This window comes from Pan troglodytes, chromosome 4 (assembly GCF_028858775.2).
Source record: "Pan troglodytes isolate AG18354 chromosome 4, NHGRI_mPanTro3-v2.0_pri, whole genome shotgun sequence".
NCBI classification, from domain to species: Eukaryota; Metazoa; Chordata; class Mammalia; order Primates; family Hominidae; genus Pan; species Pan troglodytes.
The window spans coordinates 172,161,413-172,172,500 of NC_072402.2; the positions used below are offsets into that span (position 1 = coordinate 172,161,413).

Sequence of the window (11,088 nt, forward strand, 5' to 3'; positions counted from 1 at the left end):
GACACACAAAAAATGATAAGTTGCCTCAAGAGCCTTAAGGTATTCCCCTTCCCCATCTCCAACATCTTCCCCAAGCCATCCTTGATAAAAAGAAAATCCAGGTAAAATCAGCATGCTTACAAAATAAGTATAAGACAATTCCTCCAACCCCCACTCCCAGTCAGCTGGTCATTTCTAAAACCCTCCTATAAAGAAATTCTAGAATGACCTCTGTGAAAGACCCTTGCTGGTTTTTGAGACCAGGGTATGAAAACTCCCCAAAACCAAATACTTCCAAGATCACGCAGACAATATTAATGATGGAAGCTGATGGGTTCTTACCATAGTGAATTTCATATTCTGTAAGTTGTCATCTATACAGATACTTGCTTCATTCATTCATTTATTCATTCATTCATTCATTTCTACATGTTAAACACATAGGAATGCTCTTTGCTTAAAAAAACACCCCTGAGATTTGTCTTTAAAGATACAACCTTCTAGGTCTAGGTTTTGTCATCCTATTTTGATAGGCAGTAGATACAAGAAATATTTCACTTCCCTCTTTGTTATAACACAAGTGTGATACCTCATGACAGAGGACAAGTAGTGGCTGCACAGCTTATTGAGGGTCACTACAGAGTGGTGAGAAGTGCAGTGAACCGGAGCTCGTGTGTCTGTCCAGGGAGGCAGCTGCTACCCACACCCAGATGGTTGCTGCCGCTGGAGTATTCAGTCCAGTAGCGCTACAGCTTCTTGTGTTTATTTTTCCCGCAAGAGAAACCAGAAGTAAAGATTTTTTGTGGGCCAGGCATGGTGGCTCATGCCTGTAATCCCAGCACTATGGGAGGCCGAAGCGGGTGGATTACTTGAGCTCAGGAGTTTGGGACCAGCCTGAGCAACATGGCAAAACCCTGTCTCTACTAACAATATCAAAAATTATCCAGACGTAGTGGTGTGTGCACCTGTGGTCCCAGCTACTTGGGAGGCTGAGCTGGAAGGATTGCTTGAGCCTGGGAGGTGGAGGGTGCAGTGAGCCGAGATCATACCACTGCACTCCAGCCTGGGCAAGAGAGTAAGACCCTGTCTCAAAAAAAAAAAAAAAAAGTGTCAAATCTTCTTATTTTAAATTTGTCAACGATTTTAAATTAAAATTTTAAAAAGAAAAGAAGCTAAAATAAACAATGTCTGCAGGCCACATCTAGCCTGTGGGCCACCACTGTAGTTCATTTTGTAACACTTGACAGAATTTTTAACTACAGATTCATTGGATTGTTGACTTGCTTACCTAGCACCCTGTTTGATTTTAAGGAGCCACAACTCCCAGTTTTAATCCTTTCTCTGCCATCATTCATGGGCGAGGGAGGTCTTGATTAACTCCTTACGCCTCTCAAGGCCTTAGGGTTCCCATTTGTTAGGGGGAAAAAAACAAGATTAGGTTAGTCTGACTTTTCCAAACTTTCCTAATCAGAAGAATCACTGAGTCACACAGAAAAGGGGTTACAAATTGCTCTTAAATATGGGAAAAATGCTCAGTCTCATCATCATGAGGAAATGCACATTAGCTTGGTGGAGATAGCTAAAAGTTGATAACGTGGAGGGTGTGAGAGCAGCGGTGCGTCTCATCTGTTGCTGTGGAATGGGCATGGTTCCCGCCTCTCAGAGGCAATGTGGCAATACCACTCAAAACAACAAAGGCACAGGCTTTTGACCCAGTCAGGCCACTTCTAGGAATGTTTCTTAATCATGTACACATGTGAAGAGATGTAGGTACAAAATTGCTTCTTTCAGCATTGTTTGCATTGGCAGAGGATCAGAAACAACGTAAATGTCCATCAACAGGGGATTGATTAAATACACTATTGTTCATCTATACAATAGATTACTACACAGCCATTAAAAAATGTGAAGAGGGTAAATCTCTTGGTAAGTATTCTTGCTACAAACATGAAATGAAATAGAATACAATAAAATGAAATAAAAGAGAGCACTTTATCTGGTGGTGTGCTGGTAAATGTTGAACATCCAGTTCTCTAGCTGGGGAGGCTGGGGTGGGGTTCACTCTGACTGCAGCATTTGCTTGTGGTTTAGATACTTCCACCATGATCAACTTCAAGCAACCAACATGAGGTCACTGAACTTGAACTTGAGAAAAGATTCATCTCTGTTGACTCTAGCCCATTACTGCCTTCATTAACTGATATGAAAAGATCTCCAAGATGTATTGAATAAAAGAAAAGGCAAAACACAGAACAGTATACATAGTAGGTATTATTAACATAAAAAAAAGAGGAGAGGATAAAAAATATATACGTATATACATACTGGCCTGTGTATCAGAGATTTCACTGGAAGAATACACACACAGACACACACACACACACACAAGTACACACACAGAAAGCCACTAATTTTGTAATTGGGGATGGGAACCAAGAGGCTGGTGGCGGGGGGGGCAAAGTGGATGGAAATGCTTTATTATTACCCATGTATACTCTGTCAAAGATCTATGATATGAATGTCTCACATCTAAAAGATTGTTAAGACTGCCATGTATCACCTGGAAGATTTATTGAGTGCTAATTCCATGGCCTCTCCCAGGAGATTTTAACCTGACATCCTTGGTGTGATGCTGGAAAAATCAGTTTTTAACAAATCTCTCAGATGAGTCTTAAAATTAGGCAAATTTGAGTGGCACTGTCTAGCCCAACCTTTCCATTTGATGAGAAATGCAGTAAGTGTGGGGATTTTTACATGGCCCACAGAGGAGAAGGGCCTGACCTCCAGGCACCAGGGGAGTCAGGGCTGAACCCAGGGCTGACACACAGCCTCACCCCCTTGCCTGGGCCATGCCCCGTGCTTTCCAGGGCTGGAGCCTGGGCATGGTCTTACCTGCAGCACTGAGACCCAGAAAGAGATATGGCCTGTCTGGTCTCACACAGCCACAGCCCAGGAAAATTCTACCCAATATACACCCACAAGAACAATCCACAGGAGTTCTCTGCTCCTCCCGTTCAACAGACAGCCACATCTTCTCATGCATCGCCATCCGCATCCCTGAGACGCCATGGTGAAGGTGAAGGCTGCAGTCAATGGATTTGGTTGTACTGAACACCTGGTCACCAAGGCTGCTTTTAACTCTGGTAAAGTGGATATTGTCACCATCAATGACCCCTTCATTGACCTCAACTCCATGGTCTACATGTTCCAGTATGATTCCACCCATGGCAAATTCTGTGGCACCGTCAAGGCTGAGAACAGGAAGCTTGTCACCAGTGGAAATCCCATCACCATCTTCCAGGGCGAGATCCCTCCAAAATCAAATGGGGTGATGCTGGTGCTCAGTACATTGTGGAGTCTACTTGTATCTTCACCACCATGGAGAAGGCAGGGGCTCACTTGCAGGGAGGAGCCAAAAGGGTCATCATCTCTGCCCCCTCTGCTGATGCCCCCATGTTCGTGATGGATGTGAACCATGAGAAGTATGACAGCCTCAAGATCGTCAGCAATGCCTCCTGCATCACCAACTGCTTAGCGCCCCTGGCCAACGTCATCCACAACTTTGGTATCGTGGAAGGACCCATGACCACAGTCCATGCTATCACTGCCACCCAGAAGATTGTGGATGGCCTCTCCGGGAAACTGGCATAATGGCCATGGAGCTCTCCAGAACATCATCCCTGCCTCTACTGGCACTGCCAAAGCTGTGGGCAAGGTCATCCCTGAGTTGAACAGGAAGCTCACTGGCATGGGATTCTGTGTCCTCACTGCCAATGTGTTGGTCATGGACCCGACATGCCATCTGGAAAAACCTGCCAAATACAATGACATCAAGAAGGTGGTAAAGCAGGCATCCAACGCCCCCTCAAGGGCATCCTGGGCTACACGAGCACCAGGTGGTCTCCTCTGACTTCAACAGCGACACCCACACCCACTCTTCCACCTTCAACGCTGGGGCTGGCACTGCCCTCGATGGCCACTTTGTCAAGCTCATTTCCTGGTATGACAATGCATTTGGCTACAGCAACAGGGTGGTGAACCTCAGGGCCCACATGGCCGCCAAGGAGTAAGACCCCCTGACCACCAGCCCCAGCGAGAGCACGAGAGGAAGAGAGAGACCCTCACTGCTGGGGAGTCCCTGCCACACTCAGTCCCCCACCACACTAAGAATCTCCCCTCCTCACAGTTTCCATGCAGACACCCTGAAGAGGTAGGGGACTAGGGCACCCCACCTTGTCATGTACCATCAATAAAGTCCCCTGTGCTCAGCCAAAAAAACAAAAGCGAAAAACAATCCACAGGTCTCCAATCTACATCCTGAGCAACTGGACTCAAACCCACTAGTCAATGTCAATCAAGGCTTTATCCTCAGAGGATCAGAGGACAACACTGCCCCAGCACCCTGGCAATCCCTTCACATGAATAACCTGGGACAGGGCAGAAGACCCTTTTGTGTGAGCTCTGGCATGTAAAGTATCGTCTCTTACCTTGCCGGCATTCGTCGCCAGCTGCTGTCTCACAAAGATGAGAGGTGAGCTGGGGAGGGGATAGAGAAAAGAAAAAGAAAGAAACAAAAGCCATTTCTCCCCAAGTGCTTTGCCATTGATAGCTGATATGCTTGGCTGCCATTCAGTCCCTCGGTGTCTCCTGTGTCTCTGTACCTGCCTTTTGCACACATAATTAATTGTGTGTTTTCAAAAATGGCACATCATTCCTCCATATAAAACAACAAACTCAGTCCAGAGACAAATTGAATCAAGTTCTCTGGGTGTTTTTTTTTCTCACTTCAATTAACACGAAGACTGGCATATATCAGAGGTGCAAATCTCCTAGCGTTATGTGACCACAAGCAGGGATGCAGCAGAATGTACACCCCCAATTATGTCTTTAAGTGCTCATTGGAGACACTTGTAATCATGTTTTATTACTGGTCTCCTCCCCAGCATAATGAACTTTGATGAAATAATGAAACAGCCCTGGCGCCTGAGCAGTCAGGCTGGCGGCCTTGCCAGCTAAGACCTCCCATGAGTACAATAGCCTGAGCGGGGCGCCCGGCTCCAGTGGCAGTGGGGCGGAAAACCTGGCTCCCCGCCCTCAGCTCCCCGCCTCCTGGCTGCTGGGCCTGCCCCCCTGAGTCAAAAAAATGCCACAGCCAATTGGAAATGGGGAGCAGGCCAGGAAAGCTGGGGCTCACAGAGCCTCGGAACAGAAGTACTGGACAGGAGTTAGGTGGAGGACATCTCTTCCACCCCACCTTGTCAAGATGGGGAAACTGAGTCCCAGAGAGGGAAAATATTCTCACTGAGGCCACGCAGTGGCAGAGAAGGGACTCAAAGAGGGGACTCGAAAGACCTCTCCAAATCCTAGGTATTTCTTTAGTCTCTACAGGATTCTCTTACCCAGTGTCTCCCAGCCCCAAAGAAGCTTTGAGAAATCTCAGATTCCATGGGCCCACCCGGGAAATACTAATTCAGTAGGCCTATGGGCAAAGCCAGGCATCTGTGCTTCCCAAGCAATTCTGAACATCAGCAGATGTGGTTGAGAAGTTGAGATTGACAGGAAGTTTAAAGTCCTCCTGGATGAAGGTTGCTATTTCTCCTTGCAACTCAAAGTAGGGGCACAGCCTAGCAGCACTGGCATCCCCAGGAGGTCCTCAATCAGAATCTGCATTTTGGCATGCTCTCCAGCTTGAGGAGCACTGCTATATCCCCTCAGTGCATCCCAGAGGGTCTCCTGAGGATCTCACTCCATCATGATAGATAACCAACACCTTTCTGCAGAGAGCCTGGGCAATAACACCGTCTGCCATGAGCCCAGATGCTGACGCCCCACAAAGAGCCGATATTATCCCCATTTTGCAGTTAAAGGAACCAGGGCTGAAGAACTGACTTGAAACTTAAAATCCAAGGCCTTCCACGGCTTTTTTTTCCCCCCTCCTAAGCCCCCTTCCCTGTTGTATATGTATAGATAGGAAAAGATAACACATGTAAAATCTCAGCTACAAGTTGTGTTTTCTAGCTGATTTGTCTAGATGCCTTTTGAGGAAAATCCCAAAGCTTCTCTGGTATTGGGATTGTATAAATTTATTATTTTAAAAGCTCATATAGAAGGTTGGACGCAGTGGCTCACCCCTGTAATCCCAGCACTTTGGGAGGCCAAGGTGGGAAGATTGCTTGAGTCTAGGAGTTTGTGACCCGATCTCAAAAGAAAAAGCACAAAATGTAGATAAAAGTGTTTAAATCTCCTTGGGAAAGAAACTATTTATTTGTGTTACATTGTCTATAAGTTATTTTTAAATGCATTATAAGTAGTGTGATGCATATATGTTAATTTTTTATTTTATAAATAACTGTATTGCACATTTTACACATCATTCACTTGTTTCAAGTGCACAATTCAACGACATTTTAGTAAATCTACAAAGTTGCATACCATCACAGTAAATCAATTTGGGAACATTTCCATCACCCCAATAATATCCCTCATGCATATTTACTGCAATCCTTCACCCCCATCCCAGGTAACCCCAATTTTCTTTCTGTCTCTATAGATTCCATTTTTCTGGACATCCCATCTGAATGGAGTGGTTGGTCTCTTATGTCTGGCCTCTTTCACTGAAGAGTCTTGTTTCTGAGGTTCATCCATGTGGTTGCTTGTATCTGTGATTCATTCATTTTTATTCCTGTATAGTATTCTGTTGTATGGATATACCACATTTTGTCTTTCCATTATATGTGAATTAATTTTATCTACACCCAGAAGTAGTTAAAATTCGAAGGACCTTTATTAGGAATCCATGTCCACAGGGTCTTCAAATATCCAGTTGCTTATCTAGAATAAAGAATGTTGGAGATCATTTTTCTTTGGTGAAATGAGTGTTGCCCAAGAACTGAGGGGGGGCAGACAGACTGTACAGACACTGAGGTCCTCTCTGTCTGGTGCATTTCCAGCCACCTGGTTGTACTATGAGGTCAGTTAAATTTGCCACGAGGATATGCTGCATCCACTGTGGAGTGAACCTTTCCAGAAAAATACTTCTCATGACAGACAGCTAGGACTTCACTTATTTTATAGGCACTCATAACCATTTGTGTCTGTTTGTTATTAAGTGAAATCCTCCCCCCACCCATTTGCTAACATATGTCGTACATGTAGCAAAATTCAATCTGTGACTCATTTTCCTTATACCCTACTATCCAGTAGTGAAGCTGTGGAGGGAGAATACATAGTTCCCACCTCCCCAATCTCCCCCGGATATTTACCAAAAGAAACTTGTAATTGGTGAATGGTCAGATTGTCTTAGATCAGTTTGCAACACTTCCAGAATTATGCATTGCATCCTTCAGTACTGGGTTCCAGATACGTAAGTGTGGAAGACTTTACTACCACCAGCCTTTGACGTTTGGCATGGCCATGTGACTGGTTCTGGCCAAGGAGTTGTGAGGTGAAGTGACAGGTGTCACTTCCATTCCAAAGAAGTTCATTGCTGGTCTCAACACTCCACCCCTCCTGTAGTGAGCCCTGAAGCATGGCATTGAGAAGCTGCCTAAGAAGGAGGCAGGTCCATCAGCCTGGGTGCCCGACTGATTACCCTGAGCAGAGCTCCCCAGCCCACCTGTGATGGACGCATGGAGCTTGAGCAAGGAATAAATATTCGTTGCTGTAAGTCACTGGGACTGGGAGGTTGCTTGTGGTTGTAGCATAATTCAGCCTGTCCTGCTTGACTGCAAAAGTAAGCACATTCAAGCATGGCCCTCAACTCAGAATTGCCAGTCAAGTGGGGAAGTTCAGCCTTAATTAGACCATAAAAACAAAAATAAAAAGAACAATTGCAAACTGATTGCAAACTGATGATAATGCATGGTCTGGGTAAGTCAGAGAAAAATCAAATTCAAGTGAGAACCCGCAAAGAGATGGTGTTTTCTCTGGCAGAAGCAACACCAATGCAGTGGCCCAGGAGCGCAAAGACCCTGTGGGGTGTTCATCCACCAATCACCGGGTGCCTTTGCCCTTCCAGCCCCATTAAAGTGAGGAAACAAGGGCCGTAGGAGAAGCCACATCTGCCTGAGACCCCTGCTGTCTGGGGTCCTGGGTGCCTGGGCTCTAGACAGTCCACTCCCTTTGAGCATCCCGTGGCCTGAGAGGTGGCCCCAAAGCCCTCGCACACCTAGTCCCGCAGGATCCTGCTCCTGCAAGTTTACACTGAGGGAACTCTGCCAATGTAATAGTTTTAACTGCAGCAGAAAGTTGTTATACATATATGATAATAATAGTACTTTTCTTTGTGCTTTCAAGTTTACAAAGCACTTCCATCTATTTTAGAAATTTTGCCTGTATTAAATACCCTCCAGCAGCTTCCTAGCTTGTTTAGAATAAAATGCACATTCCTGAGCATGACGCAGGAGGCCCTGCTTCCCCCCACCATGTGGGCTCTGCTTCCCCACCGCCATGTCCCCCGCTAAGACAGGGCAGCCTTGCTGTTCCTCACCCCACCCGCCTACCCCACGCATCCACCCAGAGCCTTCCTACGACATCCATTCCGTACACATTGCAGGATGCCCTTTGCTCTTCTCCTTTGGCTCAAACCTTATTTCTTCAAAGAGATGTTTCCTTGCCATGAAATTAAGTTATTCCTCCATTCCAATAGCCCTCTCTACAAATCCCCTAGTGCATCATTTTCATCACAGGTGCCACCATTTAGTGTGAATCATTTACTTCTTGATTGGTTGCTTCCCTGACAGAGCTGGGACATAATGAAGACTTATTTATTTATTTATTTTTGAGATGGAGTCTTGCTCTGTTGCCCAGGCTGGAGTACAGTGGCAAGATCTCAGCTTACTCCATGCAACCTCCGCCTCCTGGGTTCAAGCAAGTCTCCTGCCTCAGCCTCCCGAGTAGCTGGGATTACAGGTGCCCGCAACCACGCCTGGCTAATTTTTGTAATTTTAATAGAGACGCGGTTTTGCCATGTTGACCAGGCTGGTCTCGAACTCCTGACCTCAAGTGATCCACCTGCCCCGGCCTCCCAAAGTGCTGGGATTACAGGCACGAGCCACTGCACCCAGCAGAGATTTATTCTTATAAACTCAATGCCTAGGATAGCTCATTGGACTGTCACCCTTTGAGGGATATATTTATTTCCATTTTTGCTTGTGGAGAAAGTGGAGTGAAGAAGTTGGAGCAAGGTCCTAGGGCTAACAGTAGAGCGGAAGTGATTCCAGATTTTGCAGCCCCTGAGTCTGTGGCTTTTCCCCACCCAGCCAAGTCAAGCCAAGCCAAGTCTTGCCATCCAGTGTGCTTCTGTGTCACAGAGAACAGCAGACAGCCACATTGCAAGGGGGCTGATGAACTAACTAATTCACACTCAAAGGTGACTGTCTAAAGGTCGCTTTTCTGCAGCCCTTCCCAGGAGGAACTGGGATTTTAACAAAGGAGTGAGAGGAGCAGTGTGGGCCTCAGCGTAGAGGACTTTAAGCCTAGTTCTGACAAAGTCACTTTCAAAGTGAGGGTCATTGTTACCTGGGAGCCATTTCATGGGACTTTAATCAGTGCCCAGGTCAGAGCAGTGACATCCTGGCCTGTCCCCGAAAAGCCTGGGTGGCCTCAAGGCCCAGACTGCTCACCCACCAGAGGCCTCCAATTTAGACTCCTCAGCAAACACAACAATACCTGTGTCACATGGATTATACGAAGAGGACACCCACTTCAAAGTTTTCATTCAGCATCCCCCATCTGGATCACACTTCATATTTCCAAAAATAAATCTACTCCTTTTCTTACTCATAGTACAACTTGATTACCTTGTAATATTCTTGGCTATTAGCATGCATTGTTCCATGTAAATTATTATCACCGTATTTGTAACTCTGATTTGGCATTTCTTCACTTTTTAATATGCCCAGGCTCTTAAAAAGTCACTCCTTTTCTGCAAGGACCAAAAAGAAAATGGAAAAGTGGAATATGAAATGATTTGGGGTGCCCGCTTTTAGTCTTTGTGAAAAATCCCTGAGCATCTGGAGTGAGAAATGAGCATGCATTTTATAGAGGGGCGGTCAGGCAGGCCCCACCCAAGAAGGGCTTGTTTTTCATCACAGGGGACCAAGGGCCAGGATTAGAACCCGGCCTCACTGGAACCCTTTCAAGGATCTTTGAAATCTCTTTCTTACAGTCCTGAGAACCCCACTGCGGATGAGAACAAAGGTTTGTTCGGTTGACCCTTTCTCAGATCCCGCCCACTGAGAAGTGACAGTCCCTCCTCTCCCCGCCTCTCCCTGACCCCCAGCTCTCCGCGGCGGGATCTGAGCCCTCTCCTGCTGGACTTGTGGTACTTGCTGAACAATCTCGTGTTGTTGTCTGCCCGCTGGGAGAGAACACTGATAAGAGAGGAGATTAGGTGACTAAATCTGCTGGCTGCCCTTACACAATGCCAGCAGGTAACTCATTTGAAGCTTAATGGCTGGATTTAGTCATAAAGGAGGCCTGCAGAGGGAGTGATGTCAGAAGTGCAGGAGATTGGAGGCGGAATCAGGGCTTCCAACCGATAGATGGAAAGAGATTGTCAGCAAGATGTAGAAATGTGTTTGTGTGTAAGAACACAGCACATTGTGCACCTTCACATATGTGTGTAAGAGAGAGAGAACCAAAGAACCCAAGGGCTGAAAAAGCCTTGGTGATTCTAGTTCCAGCTACCTTATTTTATAGATGGGGAAACTGAGGAAAGGGCTTATCCAAGATCTGGCTTCTGGGAGTCCTGTTCTCTATCACAGCAGGAAGTGGAATTATTCTGGTATTATTTACTTGCCACTTTTCATCTCCAGGAGTCATAGCCATTTTTATCTCTCCCTGTGTATCTGTTTGCCCCTGGGGGTAGCACTGTGCCTGAGGTCTGGCTGCTGAGAAATGAAACATTCCTAATGTGCGGATGGAGGCACAGTCACCGCAGGGCCAGGCAGTAAGATGCATCATTGAATAGGGAAGCCCACAGGGTGTGCAGCGTTTGGGAATGGTGGGGACTGTGGCTTGCAGGCAAGAATACACTCGGTTTCAGAGGGACAGCTGCCACTTAGTGCCAGGCAGATTTAGCCTTGGAAAATGCAAACCCAGTTTTGC

General features: G+C 46.3%; 1 pseudogene; it reads left to right on the forward strand.

The window, feature by feature from the left end:
• The first annotated feature begins 2,991 nt into the window (after positions 1-2,991).
• Positions 2,992-4,264, forward strand: LOC101059123 (glyceraldehyde-3-phosphate dehydrogenase-like; annotated as a pseudogene).
• The last annotated feature ends 6,824 nt before the right edge of the window (positions 4,265-11,088 follow it).